General features: G+C 41.8%; 1 protein-coding gene across 4 annotated transcripts in view; it reads right to left on the bottom strand.

Moving 5' to 3' along the window:
- Nucleotides 1-18,452, bottom strand: part of SEMA5A (semaphorin 5A) — a 439,431-nt gene that overhangs the window by 297,076 nt on the left and 123,903 nt on the right. Inside the window, exon 1 of one of the 4 annotated variants that reach the window (XM_037024960.2) lies at nt 3,305-3,484. The exons of the other annotated variants lie outside the window; for them this stretch is intronic. The gene's annotated coding sequence lies outside the window, so the exon portion shown is untranslated. Of the gene's footprint in view, nt 1-3,304; nt 3,485-18,452 lie in introns of those variants that run through there. 4 annotated transcript variants of the gene reach the window in all.

Raw genomic sequence — 18,452 nt, 5'->3', positions numbered from 1 at the left:
ACAGATTATCTAGCCCCCCATTGAAAGGGTGAATATAAGGTCTCCAGGCATGTTCTCTCACCCAGTTTAATAAAGAGCCATGTGGTTTGGAAGCAACTTCTAGAGTTACAAATGTTAAGCAAGATACTCATTATTTTATCCCACCATGAAACAACAGGCCCAAGCAGTCAATTCCAGGAACATCTTCTTCTGAGGCTATGTTTGTACACGTTGGGAAACAAAACAGGGTGTTCAAAATGCCCTGCTTGTTGCAGCAGTGCTCTCCCTTTGGAGAATCTGAGTAACACTGAGACATGGCTTCAGAGAAAGACACACGGCCCCCTGCCCCCAGAGACCCAAAATGCCACAGGAACCTCTCAATGGGGACTGTCCTACATGCTCATAAAAAGTCCCTATCACCCGTAGCCATGAAGTCTCCTGACACTGGGCTTCTCAAACTTCCCATTCATAAGGCAGCACCTTTCCTAGTTTTATGTAAAACTCAAAGTCAAGTGTTCAGAAGGCTCAGGGCAGCATCCCTCCTGAGCCTGGGTCACCTGCACTCACCCTCACCAAACTGAAGAATTTATAATAAATGCCAATGGGAAGCCAGGAAAGAGACAGTGAAAACAATGTACTAAGCACTGGGCTGACCAAGTCAAATGCAGAAACTAAAACCTTGGCTGAGTTCCTGCAGCTCTGAGAGGTCCCCTTTCTCTGGAACATACATATCCACCTTGCTGGGTGGCTGCAAGGAACAAATGAGTTAATACTTGCAAAATGTCACCAGGGTTCCTGGTGTCCCATTGATGGCCCGTAATCATGAACCCACACACATGGTCTTTTAAAGGAGGGAACATCACATATACTAGCTTCTCTTCCATATCACTATTACTACTGAGCAGTGAGCTGACTGACTACAGGAAAGAAGTGTGTGATAAACAACATCTGTAGAAGGCACCAACTTGGTCACCCTAAGCCCTCACTGCATGCAACTTAGTCAGGCAAAGGGACCCAGAGGTAGGCAGAAATGGCCAAAAATGATGACTATCAGGAATCTCTCTTTACCCACCAGGAAAAATAGAGCTTTGCATTTCTAATTCCTCAAGATGATGCTAAGGCAGGTCTCTTGGCTTACCTCATCAGAGAAAGGGACATGGGAGGGAGAACCTGTTAGAAACCAGATCAACAGAAGATGGTCAACATGACATCACTGAATTAGCTCTGTCTCCAAGAACTTCACATGCCCAACAGCAGGACTTGTCCAGATAGAAACATTTGCATAATGGCAATTGCATACTCAACTGTTAAGTTTAGCAGAGTCCTAGATACATAAAAAGAGAGCATAACACAGGCTTTTAAAAGGTTAACCAGTGAGAAAAGTCTCATAAAGGCTCTAACCTAGACTAAGAATAAATATAATAACTAAAGCCTAGAACAGTAGAAAGTTACAAATATTTTCTCAACATGAAACAAACTGTCCTTTTATTACTATTCAGACCTAGTAAGATTTGAATATACATTCTGCTTTGAGAAAACAGAAGAAACAATGGCTCTTGTCTTCAGCGAAAAGAGTACCTTTGTTACAATCAACGAACCTACATTAACACATCATCACCCAAGGTCATCATCCCCTTTTCATAGACAAGAAACAGAGGCGCAGGGTTACTAGGAAATGTGCCCAAGGACACAGTAAATGGCAAAGCTGAGAGGTCCGCCCAGGGGCTCTGAGCCACTCCACACTGCAGCCCTTCTACAGTGAAGACAGTTCCAAGACAAATTTTAACTTTCTTATAGTTTTAAAATTCAGGTTATAGTTTTAAAATAAATGTCAGAGTCAAGCAGAGCTCCAGGAACATCGGGTGGGCCGATTCTCAAGCCTTTTCTAACAATAGACCACTGTCTTCAAAAGCCATGAGCCAGCCCCTTCCTCTCACAGCGCTTCAGGGAAATTCGGGGCCAGCTTAAAACCAGTAACTTGACTTTAACCTTCTCTGGTCACAGATTTGAAAACTGAGGCCCCACGAGGGGAAGCTGCTCGCCTGAGAACCCGGAGCTGGCTGACAGCGCAGCTGAAGCCAGGGCCCGGGGCTCCTCGTACCCAGGCTGCTCTTCATTTGCACCCTGGTCCCCTAAGTGTTCTGTGTAAAAGTACAGGTTAATATCTATCAGTTTAGAAATGTGGCTAAAGACACATGAGAATGATTCACCAAGAAAGCCACGAGCAAACCATTCACCCAAACACACCTCTCTCTAAATCCACCCTCAGGGTCAGATATCCTGGTTGGAATTCGGGATTCAGGCTGACTTCTCATCAAGCGAGTTCAAAGACTTTTTCAGGCAAACCTGAGCAACAAAGTTACTTGTCCAGCTGGCAAGGAACAAACTGTGCAACAAAAACATAAGCAATCGGAGTTCATAGCAAGGTAGAACTACAACCCTACGCCCTCTGTCCCTCTGTGTCCAGCACCTGCCCCCAGCCCCAGCCTCTGTCTCCCCACCCACACCTGGGAAGGGGCCTTTACCTGCATGTGAAGACACACAGGCTCCTGGGCACTGGCTCTGTAACTGCTTATGGGTTGACCTTCAGACCTTCACATCTTAAGCCTTTCCATGACTAAGTTTCTCCCTGTGGTAAAGTGTACTTCCCTCCTGGAGGAGGGTTGAGAAATGATTGAACGCACCTGGCTACACAGTGAAGGTGCCCCAGGAAGGAGGCATTACATGGGGCGGGAGAGCTTCACTACCAGGGTGGCTTCTGTTGACCATCCATGCAGCTATGCAACCAGCATCCCCAGGAAGAGAAGGCAACTTCCAGGAAAATTAAGATTGTAACAAACTGGGAAGACCCCCACTGCTCTCTGCTTTCTTACTGATATTAAGTGTGACACCATATTTTTTACTTAAGGTTTTTTTCCCTATATCCAGGCATGATGTAATCTTAATAAAAAATTGTATGTCTCTCCCTATGAAAATAATAATTATATAGGAAAAAAAGGCTTTTATCATGAGAACTTTTGTTAGAAAGTATAAATTAAAAGCTAATGTTAGTTTTATTTTCCTGTATCTTTCATTTGTTGTTATTAAATAAAAGAATGTGTGTAAACAGCATTTGAGCATGCGCCTACACCTACAATAGGACAAAAGAAATCACATGACTTTACAGGTCAATCTATTAAGAAAGTGAAAAATTAGTAATAATAATAATGATAAGGAACAGCTCCAGATACATACTATGATCTTATTAAAAATATCATTTGTGTAACTAATAAATTTTCTTTGACATTACATGGGCTTCAGGGAGGTAGGACCTTTCTTTACTCACCTTTTCAAAGCACTTTGTTCCATTTTCCTGAGGCTGTTCTAATGTCTGATTTACCTGGGCAGTCTGCTGTCAATCTCCCCAGTTTGGGATTTCCGTGTCATTGGTCTTTAATCTTGCAAAGTATCCAGGCTATTCTTTTCACAGATATAAATAAGTAAAACAATCTACAAGTAAATAAAAAAGACACACAGGCTGCCTACAGTTCCACAACAGAGTGTTTTGTACCTACTCACTCTAGAGTTAGAGCAAATGATAATTTCCATCTGGACATTTATTTTCATTAAGGCTTTTCTTATTTTATCCTATGATAACCTGAGAAACTATGTACACTGTATAACCATAAATAAAATAGCTTACAGCACCATTCTAAAAATTATTCTCAACCTTCATGCCTACTAAGCTAGTTGTTTCAGCCCAGGCAAAAGAAATAGGGTCAGCTGGCTGCACCATGGGCTCCAGGTAAGAGAGGAATCAAACGGCATGTCTCTGTAATGGTCTCTGCTTTGCTGCTGAGCATCCTGTGGGCTCCAGAGGTTAGTAACTCTTCTTACCTGGACACTTAGCTCAGCCACTGGGCTAAAGCAGATACATAAAAAGATGAGTCTCATTGTCCATGTGTACCTTGTGCCTGATCTAAACCATGGGTGTCCTCTGAATGGCACCGCTTTCCCAACCATATCCAGGAACAGGAAGGGGAAGCAGATCTGAGCCCCACGAATGCCATCCCAAACCAGAACAGGTGTGAGCACTCCCCTTATGTCACCCAGAGACTGGAAGTCAAATCACATCATTACCATATGCCAGAGATAATAGCTCATCTCCAGCCTAAAGAATTCAACTGCGCTGGTGAACAACCTACAAGGGCAGAATAGAAAAAGGAATGAAATTAATCTTGTGCCCACCAAACAGAAAAATGTACATCAAATATACAAGCAAGATTATAAAATATGACAAGTTATAATTTACAGGACAAAAAACTGAGGCTGATTAGAGCCAATTAGTATTGTGATTATAAGTACAAAGCCTTCTTTTAGAGACAGAGGGTCTAAATCCACGCAAGGCATTCACTGGAATGAAAGATTGTCACCGTTAAGAAGGTAGCATCCTGTCCCAGTAAACGATGAACAGAAAAACAATCTTGTGACTGATTTCAGGGCTCTTTCCTTTACACCTCCCTCCTTCTGCCTGTTCTGATTAAGCCCTAGAGAATTATTTCTATGAAAATAAAATACAGTCTACCACTTCCTAGGTCATTCTGTATTTAAATGACTTAGCATTGGGGTGGCTATCTTGACTGACTAATAATATTCCTTAGGCTTTCAGATCAAGCATGCCATGTAAAGCAAATGAACAGCCTTATTGTGTTTCCTCTATGACCTTAGTACTGTTTCTACACTGAATAACCCCCCGTTGTTACTATTTTCTTGGATAAGAGACTTCATTACGAAAACAGTGTATTCATATATCTACCCACCAGCAACTCTGGTGTTTCATCTACCATATCTAGCACTCTGTATAACCAACCACGTAAAACACACTCTTGGCAGAAGATGAAACAGAATCTCCACTCCCAGTTAGGGGTCACAAGGTCAGGCAGCCAGGTGCTGGGCTCCTAGGAGCCAGAGTGACAGGTACTTGGTAATAACGGGCATGTCCCCAAGGAGACGAGAAGTAAAATCATCCAGTGGCAAGGCAGTGGGCAAAAACTTCTGCCATATTGTCAAGGGAGTACTCTGGGGAGGGAGAGAGGGCATCACTGAAACATATACAACGTATGGCAGCAAATGTAAAAGTATACACTAGATATTCATGGAACTAACCAGAAATGAGGAAGCTAAGCTGAGAAGAGTAAAAGGAACTTAACTGGCTTCTGAAGCCTCAGAAAAGACTTAAGAAAGTTTAGGCAAAGAGAATCGAAGGCTTAAATGGCATGCCCATAGTACTGGGCAGGGAGGAGCTGGGACTCACCTAAACGGGCTGATAAACTTTGATATTCTGGGGCAAAACCTTCCAGTACATTCAGTGGGATCTCATAAATAAGAAGCATAAGCCTTACAATTGGAAGCCTACAAATCAGAAAGACCAATAAAGCATGCTAGCGTGTGTGGCTGCAAGGGCAAAAGACAGGGGGTTAGAACACCGTGAAGAATGAATGCTTGAAATTACTACGTAAATCGGAGAAATTAAATCACTGTACCTTTTCACCCTGTTGAGTATATACAGACACAGGACACGGAAGGCAAATGATAGCAGATATTACTGCACAGTGTTTCTGTTATACATGGACAACACAAGACCATATGCTAGTCAAACTATATAGACATAATAGTTCATATGTTTTTAAAACATTCCTAGACTCCAAGTTTCCCAACAGCCTGGCATTTATAAAGCATATTACTCCTCCTTTAAATGAATTTCACTGAACACAAGCAAGGTGTGTACAAAAATAGGTTTGTAAAATCTCTGTAAGTAAAACTCATCTGAAAACATTTCCCAACATTTTTTCTATCTAGTGGGAACTGATTCAAAATTATCATCTATCTTTCTTGTTTAACTGGATGAGAGTGATAGAGACACCAAACTTGTTGTTACTGTGAAATGAAAATTTATTATATAATTATTTTAGGAAAACATATTACATGCATAAATAGACATTATTATAATCATACTTCACTGCAATAATATTTAAGACTTTAAAGGATATCATTGGACAAAATTAATTTCATTTACAATAAATGAAGCATAAGATACAGAAAACTCTACTCAGCTGTGTTCAGGATCTACTGATTCACCATGAATAAGAAGAAATTACTTTCATCTAAGATGATAGTTTTTCTGTAGCTCTGCTGATGCCTATCTAATATATTCTTTAAATGAGCATAAAATTTTTATAAATGTCCCTCTGATTAAATTTTATAGATCTTATTGGATTCAGTGCTCTAAATATCACAGATCCTGTATAAATACTAAGAGGGAAGTATGTCCATTTTCAAATATTTTGTCATTGGCTTGACTAATGCTTTTACACTCTACTAACTATAACATGAAAACGTTGTGTGAAGTCTTCACACAAATGCAACAAGAAATTCATCCAACACCTTAGCAAAGCCTACTGGATCTACTCTTTAGAAGAAAGTATCAACTGGTGGTATCATTCACAATCAAGAGAAGAATTTCTCCCAGGACATGGGCTTTTGAGTTGGCAAATCCCAGAACAAATCCCAGCTGCATGGTCCTATCAAGAGAAAAACATGTAACTTCTGTATCTCAGCTTTACCTATTAAAAGGGAATAAAACCCCTTACCTTGCAGGGTTTCCTCCATGACTGATATAACATTTGAAAAACAACTAGTACAGTGCCTGACACACAGCAAGTCTGCTACGGACACTACACTATCCCTGTGACAACTTGATCAACACTGCACCGTTTCGCAGATGGGTCTCAACCTCATTTGACTCACTGCCACCCAAAGCTCAGTCCACTTGATACAAAGACAGGAGATCTGGTCACCCCTACACAGGGTGGACCGTTAAGCAAACAGATGTTTAAGCCAAATGAATCTGACTTGTATTTTTCAAACTTTAAATCAACCATGACTCAATGTACCCAGTAAGCACTTCCATGAAAAGGGTACTTTGAAGATGTAACTTTCAAAAACTGTTTTCGTGAAACAAAATTTCATCACAGAATGGAAAAACGTGTTTGGTCAATATAGAAGCTGCACCAACCAGAGAAAACTTCCTTGCGCAGTATCTAGGGTTCTTCAGGGTTGAGGTGGAGTTCTCCTACCTAATCAAGGGACCATGATCACTGAACCTGACACCTGTGCGATGTGTAGGGACTCAGAGATGTAAAATGATAGAAGGAGAAGGACAGGAATCTAAACACTCCATAACTATACCAGAGAACAAATAATTACCAAGGAAAACTGAGAGGAACTTAATCTGACTTAACGCACGTGTTGGAATATATGAAAAATTAGCATTTTCTTTAACATTAACTGCATTAAAAGTTAGTATTTCCATAACTTTTTCAGCCACTTTTTTCTTTTTGTTGGCAAGGTATCAAAAGGCAATAAAGGGCAAAACAAGTTCCAGATGGCTGGGCTAAGCAAACTGGGTGGAATTTTCTGTTAAATAAAATGGAAAATACACGTAATAGGAAGCCTGCTGAACACCTATCAAATCAAAATGCTCTCTATGTTCTTATTACTCACTCACTGGTTTATGGCCTCACTCTAATTGAGAGTTTACCGAATTCACATCATGTTCTGCAATAACAGCATAGGTAGCGGGTCTCTGATTTAGCTCCAAGATACAGGCTGTGAAATCTTCCATTGTTACACAACTTTCTTTTGGAACACAGCTGAGAAAGTTGAGGGCAAAATAATAGCAACAATAATAAATTTTTTTAATTATGTCCTTTCAAAGGCAGCTTTACCCTGCACTCACTCAGCTCAATAAATTCAGTGGGTTTCAGGGTAACACCAACCAAAGTCTTACTTTGTCGTTCCCAGTATATGTTTCACTCTAATCCTCAAGTTGTTTTGGAGCATTGTCAGTAAAGATAAGGGGAGAAAATAAAAGGCTGGTAGTGGGTCTATGGGTCATAAATTAACTCTTGAAGCTGTTCTCTTAGAAAAACTTACTTTTAATTTCTTCAGCCTTCATTTGAGGGCTCAATTTTTTTTGTTCCACTCTTTCACTCTAACATCCTTGAGTACATAAATGAGGGTAAAAGGGTCAGGATTGGAAACGTGGGTGGTCAGGTACGATGGAGGTTAGACGTGGTAACCATCCATTCTAGCCCACTTCTGATCACCGGCAATTATAGGATGAACCCCAAAGTCACTACTCATAAAAAGGCAGGTTCCACGCATCCCACCAGTTAGACAAAGGTGGAGGCAAGTCCCGGGGCCTCCAGGGAGGGCAGAGCAGACTGGGTCCTGCTTGCCTCACTCCCACCCAGGGCTCTCTCATCCCAGTCCTGGACAGAAGCCATGGGCCAGAGGTCAGGAATACTGTCAAAGGCAACATGAAAAGTCCCAGGCCTGGTCTCTACAGATGCATAGCTACTCAAGTACATACAATGCTTTCAAGACTTATATTTGTTCTGCTTTTAATTTAGTAGTGTGTGTTTATATCAATAGTTCAAAACCAAATGCAATTTTATACCCTCTGCCTGAGAACACTGAGCAATGTTAAAAAAACAATTTTGGCCATCACAACTGGGGGATGCTTCTCGCATCTAGAAAGTAGAGGTTTGGATGCCAATAACTATCCTGAGAATCGCAGGAAAGCCCCCAGCAAGAAGAAACTCCCCAACCCAAAATGCCAGCAGTGCTGAGGCTGAGAATCTCTGCTTTAGACTGGGAAAAAAAAGATGCAACTTAGTAGCATCATGCCCTGAAAGGAGGAAAGGAATTGTTAAGACCAATTTCCAAAATAATTAGCAGACCCCCTCCTCTGATTCCAATCCAAACCTGGCCATTTGCTGGAAATTTCTGCCACCCACTAGGAATATTCTTCATCATTTAATGTGACAACTGCCCTTCCTAGTCCACGAACACTGGGAGCACACTGAGCTATGAGTGCCTCACCACGAAACTTTTCTCAGCTACTAAAATGGAAAGCCTGGTACAGTCATTGGACAACTGTGTAATTATCTTTATATGCTATACAGATTCTCTCTTTATTCTGCCATGTAAAAAATAAGACAGGCAATTTATAGCAAGCATTTCAACTCTCTGCTGTATTATTTTAAGATGTTGTTGCTTTTACATTCTACCCATAAGAAATTTCACTAGAATAAATAAAACCCATTGGACACAATGCACAGGCAATTGTTTTTCAAAAAGTGTTTTTTTTAACATTAAAAGCTGCAACGTCTAATTACACATGCTACCCTGCTGGATTGCATAAGCAGAATATAGTTGCCATTTCTGCTTTTGAACATCACCCTCTTACTAAAAGTTTTTTAATGTCTCACATAAATCTACATTTTTGAAAGCCTTAAGTAAGATCCCAGTGTGTGCATTTCTCTTCTCAACTTCCCGTATCATTTGATTCTGTTTATTTCTCGGCACTACTTATAATTTACAAAGTAGGAACTGGCTCTTAATTGTAGTTTTCAAATTTAAGGGGAACAAATATGACCAGGAAGGCTCAATTTGCCTAATTCCTAGCTGCATTCCTCTTTCTCAAGAGTTTTCCCTCATTTCTCTACCATGTCTTTACAGTAGAGATCCCAGGATCCACACATCCCTGGCCCATTCTGATTGAGAACATTTATGAAATCCCTCCTGCCTTAGCTTAGGCTGCTGTAACAAACCACCATAGCCTGGGAGGCTTAAGCAAGAAACATGTGTTTTTACAGTTCCATAGGCTGGGGAGTCCGAGACCATGGTGCTGGCAGATTTGGAGGTTGTCTCCCAGGTGTGTCAGCACGTGGCAGAGAGTGGCGTGTGGAAGCCTTGTCTGACCTGCCTCTCCTATGAAGGCGCTTATCCCACCCATGAGCACTCCGCTCCAGTCTCGTGACCTAATCACCTCCCAAAGGCCCCACCACCTAACACCTTCACATCGGGGGTAGAAATTCAACATAAGCCTTCAGCAGGATGCATTCAGGCCGTCACACCTCCTGTGTGCAAGATGTGCAGGAGAAGGGCGCCCCTCCCTTTCCCACATGCTCTGCCTCCGCAGAGGCAGTGTTGGGTTTCGACATGACTCACCAGACCCCATCCCAGGGCTGCCCTCTATTCATTTGCCATTTCTTACGAGTCCCGCCACCCAGCAGGAGCGGCTCCTTATCCCTGCCGAGTCATAACTGCCCTCCACATGTGACAAACGCCAAGGACACTCACTCAAAGCTACAAGCTCCTTAAGAATGGGAGTTCTGACACCTACCCCTTTACACAGCAGAGAGCAACAGCCCAGCACCGGACAGGCTCCTGATGCTGGTGAGGATGAGCGAGTGGGGAGGAAGTGCCTAAGGTCGACTGCTGGTGCGAAGAAGGCTCGGCAGGTCACAGGAATCCTAGTCATTTAGAACAGAGTAAAGGCCAGACAACGTGCCTCACTTGGGAACCCAGGGCAGAGGCAGGGGAAGTGAGGTGCAAACTCATGTTCACAGTCACACCCAGTGAGGGGAACTGCACCTCTGAGCTGAGGATCAAAAGAGGCAACGAGACAACGGTCTCCAGGGGCTGACCCTCCCGCTGCCCTGCCTCCTACATGCAGCTGGCAACCTCTTCTGATGGTGCAAACCCAAGGTGTGCAGAACACGGGCTGGCCTGCCCAGGTGCTGACAGCACAGACACCATAGTGGATTGGTCTTCTTCCCGGGGCCTGCACGACGAGACGACATGACAGATGTACGTGTTTGTAAGCCACAACCAAATGACTTCGTTTTATTCATCTACAGAGCATTTCATTTTCCTCAGAATCAGGTTATGGAAGGTATGAAAAAGCTCAACTAAATCAACATAGGATGAGCAAAAACAAATCAAGTTTTCGAAAGAGAAAATTAAGGACAACTTTTATCTCTAGAGTGACACAGACAAAACTCCTGAGCAAAGTAGGTATGTTTTGATGTGCATTTCGAAAGCCTTGTTAGTCCATCTATGGCTTCAGGATGTGCTCTTCTGGGACCCTGGGGGCCATATGGATCCCAGATGTAGGTCAAATAATGGGAGGGCGTTGGTTCAAGGGCAGCACCATTCCATTTCTCCTAGGCGTTATTCACTGGTACACATGCACAGAGCCCTCCATCATGAACCACATGCATGCACAGGCACTCATCAAACAGGGGACCAGAGAGTCTGCTGAAACTCCTGGGAACCCCCACCTTTGTTCTTGAATTATGTGTATGTCACCATGTTATTCATGTTTCTCCCCCCACCCCCAGCCCCCTGGTAGTTTTGCTCCTTTTAAATAATAGCAGGAGCACCTGCCAGCAGAGTGGGGCTGGGGGGCTTTATTATATTCAACCTCTGTGTTTAGACAACACCTCTTGAACAAAAAGGGATTTACCATTTAACTCACCTTAATTATCGTATTTGCCACTGCCCATACTACACAAGAGAATTATGATATTTGCACACACAGAAAAGGAAAATGAGACTGGGAAGCATTTTTTACTTGTCCAGAGTTACTTGTGTGCTAGACAGAAGGAGAAATATTAAATATCTTACATCAAGTATCTAAGGGCAGACAGGGCTTTCTAGTCCACTGCTGGTGAATGTTTATCTTCTAAGAAGGAAACATAGGAAAAAAAGAGAATGAATGTTCCCAGGAGACAATCAGAGAGGATTCCTGATATAAGAAACAATGGCTGGGGACTGGAGAACAGCCTAAGTCCCTTTAAAGAGTTATTTTAAGCCCTTTAAAGAAATGCAAAGGTTCTCTGATGATCTTACTTATACCCAGATCTCTGCGATGTCCAGAAGAAGAGGGTTGGAGTTTATGGGCCCCAGACTCCCAAATCTTCATACTTTTGCAAGCCCAACACCTACTGTAGGGCCATTTCTTAGAAGTCGCTTCTCTGTTAACGGCCCAATGGATGCCCCTCTGAATCCTTATCCATGTCCATGTAATCATAAACAAATACATATATACAGACTTAAAGGATGAGGGTCTTTCTGCTTTATAAAAATAGGGTCTACTTTTCTCACTTAATGTCATGAATACCTTCCCAAATTAACCAGGAACGATTTAAAGTCATTTTTAGATGGCTACACCATATTTGAGACATTCTTATGATCTCATTGATACATAATCTATAATCTATTGATACATACTCAATATATGAAGTAGTTTTTTGAGGGCTTTTATGGGGGGAGGGAGCATGGATGACAATGCTGCTATAAACACCCAATACACATACCCTTCTATATGTACGCTGGTGCTTTTATGTTTATAATCTGTATTCCAAGAAGTGGTACTATTGGGTCAAAGAGTTTGTATATTTTTCATAAGGATTGTCAGACTGCCTTCCCAGAAATGTAAACAATTCCCATTTCCATCAGAAATGAGTGAATATCCCCTTTTACCAACACCCTTACCAGCAGTGAGTCGTGAAGCTTTTTGCTAGTGAGGAGAATGATACTGCATTTGCATTATCTTAACAGCAGTGAATGGAACATTATTTTGTCTACTTCTGCCCATCATAATTCACTCTTATTTGAATTGCCTACTCATATCTTACCCATTTTCTTGCAGACTGTTTGAACTTTTCTTATTAATTTATAACTCTTTGTAGATTAGTGATAGTAACATAATTGATGTGTATCATATGCATGGCAAATACTCTATCAACTTATAGATCGTTCATACCACCCTTCAGCATACATTATTTTTTACAACAACAAAATTACATCTTAGCCCTCAAGTTGCCAAAAAAAAGAGGAGAAATCATTTGAAAATTCCCAGTCTGCATCTGCTAAAATTAATACTACAACATCCACTAAAATATAAATTTGGAGAGAATCCAGTACAAACAAGAGTACTGGTCCAAAACTGCATCCCTCACCATTAGCACAAATGTCAGCTTGACCCCTCCCTGGCGGAGAAGAACATGGTCACACGTGAAGTCAGTAATGTGGCTGGTCCTTCCCCTTGAGACGTTACCAATGCGTTGCTGTCTGAAATTCTTAACTCCAGCCCATTTGTTGTAGGGGCTTTCAGCCGTCCTTGTGTCCACAGGCTGGACTCTATGGCCAGACCATACACAGAGAGGCTGTACGATATGCTCAGCTCAAAAGCTGGCTCCAGAGCGGTACAGGTGCATATGAGAAATGGGGTGAATTTGGAGTGAGGAACAGACTCACTGTTTCTTTAAAAATGGCATGTGCCTTCAACATTTTTCTCTTTTTAGAGATAAAGATGCAACAACTCTAGCAATGGGATGTAGTCTACCATTTTCTTACATTTCTTACATTTTCACTGAGAGTTTCTGTTCCTAGCCCTATCAGCTCCCAGGATTTTGCAAGGAATAAAGCTACTACCTTTTTTGTTCCGTGGTAAAGAGGGAAAGAAACATGTTTCTCAATCTACTTGATCTTCCCAAGCATTCTGCAGTATTGCTGGCTTTTTATACCTTGTCAAATTTTTATCAGACTATTACTGGTATCAACTATAAAGAAAATGTTTTGTAGTATTTCTAATCCCATAAATGGTGGAATAAAATTAGTCTTTAGAAGGATAAGGGGATCCCCTTTCACCTCGGTGGCCCCCATTTGAAAGCCTGGATCAACTGCAAAGTCGCAGTACAGTCCAAGGAGATGTGTTCTCGGGTCTCACACACAGCCTACAAGCAATCGCTGAAAACCGAATAGTTGAGACAAATCCCCCTTTGCATTTTACTTCTCCCAGTGAGCTGCACATTACTCATTTCTGCAGAGACGCTGGCATTACCTGTATCACCTGAGACCTGAGACCACCATGCAGCAAGGAAGGGCAATCATCTAATCTGAAATTAAATTAAATCAAATCAAATTAATTATAAAATTAATTCAGGTTAATTGCAATTTAAGGTGCTGTAAGGTGACTCCAGACCCCCTGACTGACTTGTTCCAAATGGCATTGAGGGGTGATTTTCAATCTCTGAAATGAAATGAATTTGAAACACAGGGTTTACTATACACCACAGTGCCCAGAGCCACAGCAATATTGTATTGTATACTTAAATGTGCTGATGGGGCAAATCTTAGGCTTAATATTCTTACCAAAAAAATAGTAATAATAATAATAAAGGAGGCAAGAGGAAATTCTGGGAGGTGATGGGTATGTTCATGGCCTTGATGGTGATGCTTCCATAGATGTATTCTCATCCCCAAATGCATGGAGACCTATCCATTCAATAGGGAGAGCTTTTGATATGTCAATCATACCCCAACAAAGTAGCTGTTAAAAGAATGAGGTCTTGATTATAAACTACTTCTTAGATAATGAAATGATCCACTAGAAAATATAACTTATTTTTTAGTTCAGCTCATCTATTCTAACAAGTGCTTGATCACTGGGTGTGTCTTACAAATTATGTGTGTCCTTTACACAAAGGTCTCCATGTGGACTCTATACACTCAAACCCATCACTTCTCAACATACAGCCTTAACTCCTGCTTTACAGTAGAATCCCCCTCAGAGAGTCTTAATGGCCAGTGCCACATCTTATTTCACTATGAGAAATGTGAGCCTTCAACTCTACCTTATTAAAGTAAACTGCATTTCTCTTTGATAGAAAATCAAAGTTCTATGCTACTGATAAAACTGGTGACATCCTGGGCATCACTGCTTGGATCCTCTTACAAAAGGTGTTAACAACGCTAGTTGGGTCAACGAAAATCCTTACAGGGAATAGAATACTGAGTGGCTCTCCCTCCTGCCTATCTGCTGCAGCATCATTATTCACAGGATGTCACAGAGGTTCTTACCCAGCACACTGCAAATGTTCATAGAGATTCATTTCATCAACAAGTGTGCTGACTGGGCCAGAACGGACACTGAGAGCATGACATACATTAGTGACAATACTGGATGGCCCACCTATGGTCCCCAGAACACAATATAATTATAATCATTGAAAGAGCACAGAGCAGAATGTGAAAACAGGGCAGATTTTAGATCAGAAAGTAGCCTTTTGGTGACAAGGAAAACCAGATACTTGCTAAACCCATGCCAGGCCCTGGCCCAGGCCTCCCAAGACTCACCTGGGAAGAGACGACTTTTGAGAACAGGAGCCTCAACTGCTGGGGGGAAGATAAAAGCAAACTAAATGCTGAGGACAGCCATCGCTGACTTCATTTTAAGAACCGGACCTCACTTCCTCACCAGAATGGCATCTCATATTAGAACTGCCGAGAATTTTGCTGCTGAGATGTTGAATGAAATCTCTCAAGGGAAGAATAACCTTTAGGATTTCTGTCACTTTGAAGATCACTTGTAAGGTATCAAAGCACTATTAAAACAGGTGAAATATTATTAAGAGTCTCCAACAGACACCAGCACCCTCCTCAAACATTCCAGCACCCCTGGTTCTGCTGAGGTATCTTTCCCTCCCCTCTGTGGATCTGAGCTGAGAGGCCTGACCCCTAAATACTGCCAGTATGGCGATGACTCACAAATCCCCACCTCCTGTTCCAGTCATTCCCAAATAGTCCAGATTCACTTGTGTCACGGCCTGCTCTTTCCAAAGGATGAGAAAGGAAAGATGTATACTCAAAATTAACATGGCGCTCAGAGAATTCTTGTTTTTCCCTGCAAACCTATACCTCCCAGTAAATGATCCACCATCTACCTACTTTCTCAGGTCCAAATCTTACCTTCATGCCTATATTTTCTTGCCCTCGTCTGCAAGTCCCAAGCCATCAGAGTACCACTGACTCTGCTTCTAAAAATGTCATATCCATCCAGTTTTCTCCTCCTCCACCAACACCACACTAGCCTGTACCACCATGGTGCCTTAGTGGTCACCCGCAATGGTTCCTAACTGGTCTTCCTGCTTCCCTACAGTCCATTTTCTAACTGGTAGCTATGGTAACTTGAATGACAATTTAAAAATGCAAATCTGCCCCACCACTGCTTCCCCATGCCTGTGCTGAGCATCCCTGTGTCATGCCTTGCGACGTTCAGTCTGCTAACTCTTGCCCTCCTCTGTGTCACCCACCACTGTGGTCAATTCACATCATTTTCACCTTCCCCATGACACACAGGCTGTGAAGCAAGGTTGTCTCCCATTTAGTCTCTATCACACAACTCCATCCGAGTTCTCGGCATAGCACTTACTACTCCATGACACTATGCTTATTTATCGTGATTAATTATTGTGTATGGTTAACTCTCTCAACTGAAATGTATGCCCCACTAGAGCTGGAAGCCTGTCTTGTTTACCACTGTATCTCCAATGCCTAAAACAGTGTCATACACTGTATGGACTCAATATTTGTTTGGGAGGTTTGGGGGAAGTTGAACACAAGTTATTTCTCTGTGTCATTTTCCTTGCAATTTCCAAGTGGTTAGCATTTAGGTCTATCACAGAAGCACGATTTCCAATCAGACATTAATTGGGCTGCCTGCTAGTCCTTGATAACCCCCACATACAGGAAGAGATGCTTCAGAGATACCGCTTGTTTATACAGATGTCTGTCCATAAGGGATTTGTTTCAGATTAACCACCAAGCATGTGTTTTCTGCAAGGAAATTACACAGTAAGAGTAGGTTCCAACCCTCAAAATATTTGCTAGCTTAGTGAAATAAAACCAAGATACTATTTGTGGTACCCTATAGCTGCTTTATTTTGCCATAACATTTAAAATAGGTGGGTTCCATTACTTTATTATTTTTTCTGTAGTATTCTGCCATGGGGGCTCCCTTGGGGGCCTTTAGAAAAGAAAGGAGGTGGAATACACACTGGATTAAGAAGCTATATATTTGCCTCCTGGGATCAGCCATCCAGATGACTTGTGAGTAGCTCTGGCAAATTTCTTGACCTCTCCCTGCCTTGGTTTACTTATCTCTAAACCGGGGGAAATATTGGAAACTGCTTTTATGGTTGCTGAGAAGATAAGTAAAGCAGTTACACCAGTACTGAGGTGTGGGGAGTGCTCAAATCATTTTAGTCATTATTATGGATTATTACTAGGTTATTACCATGGTTTATAAAATATTTCATATTATGAAATACTGATGCATCTTCATTAAATGTCTGTTGTCATTACATAGAGCTGTTAAATGACTGATGCTGGTGACTGGTCCAAGTCCTCCTTCAGACCCAAACATGGGTGACTACTACAGGCAGGTGGAGGTGACCCAGACACATTTATATTCTAAACTTTCTACACTTGGGGACTTGGTCTGAGCTCAGAAAAAGACAAGAAGTTACTCCAAATCAGTAATCTTCACACACCGTGCACCTGTAGTTAGAAATGTCATTTGTAGTTGTATCTGACTGTGGGATAAATGGAAGTTTGCACCCAGAATTTCACACCTGGCCTTAGTCCATTTTCATACCAATGGCTGTTTACCATGGCAGAGCCTCCAATTGATCCAGGCAAGGTATGGAGAGAAAACAGCCATTCTCTCCTCCCCTCCATTCCTGGTACCTAACTGGTCTGGTACCTGCCAGTCACCAGGGGCCCCAGTCAGTGAGACAGTCAGAGTGAGGGCTGACTAGCGAGCCTGAGTGAGCTGTGAGCAATAAAAACCCTTCCTCCCAACCTGCCCTTCCCCTTGTCCTCCTTCAGTTTCACTAGTTTCGTAAGGGTCTTGCCCCAGGTGGGGAACCCCTTACTCCCAGAGTACATAATGATGTTTAGGATTTGCTAAACAAAACTTACTGTGTGTATCTTCTGCCATAAAGACAGAACTTGAATAAGAAAATAAGACTCAGTGCTGGAATATATACAAATCACTTAACAGTATAATCACAGGACAAAGTTAGACCATCATAATTCACGTTTTTTATTATTGCTATCATTGTGACTTCCCAGAAGAAACTTCTAAGACCTTCACACAGACCTTTTTACACCTGGATCATTAAATAATCTTAAAAGAGCATAACACAGCAAATAAAATAGAGAGTTATGTAAAGCAATGTAATCAGCTCCCAGAAATTATGACAGTGGAGTGGTGAAGTTAGTATATAATTATGTATCAAATTGAGCTAAGAAGGAGGGAATTTCAGGAAAATAGAGAAAAGTTTCAGTTATTTGGAGGAAAAGAATTAGACCAGACTACTAAAAATTTGCTTGGTTCAATAAAGCTGTTTTAGAATGAGCACCAATATAGGAACTATGTGGTCACATCCATGCTTCACTAATGCTCCTCTTGTTGGTTGCCTACTTTGGCCTGTGCATGCAGCCTATCTGGGCTCACAGCTAGGGACACAATTAGCAGCATGGCACAGTTATCTGTTCAGAGATGGCTGATAAGAACAGTGAGTGACTGTCCACAGTGCCCAAGAAAAATGTATCTGTGCACGTGCATATGCTCACATGTGCTTATAGTACCAAGTTAGTGGAAGGTCATTTATTTCAAAGGTGCTGCATAGCTGTGGTTTTCCTCTTCTGGGTGACTCCTTCAGCAGCTAAAAATTAATTTACCAGAAATTCATAATTAAGCCACAAAGCTAGGTTTGGGTATGCTATTTTAG

The sequence above is a fragment of the Manis javanica genome, chromosome 1 (assembly GCF_040802235.1).
Source record: "Manis javanica isolate MJ-LG chromosome 1, MJ_LKY, whole genome shotgun sequence".
NCBI lineage: Eukaryota > Metazoa > Chordata > Mammalia > Pholidota > Manidae > Manis > Manis javanica.
This window is presented reverse-complemented; position numbering and strand designations above follow the sequence as displayed.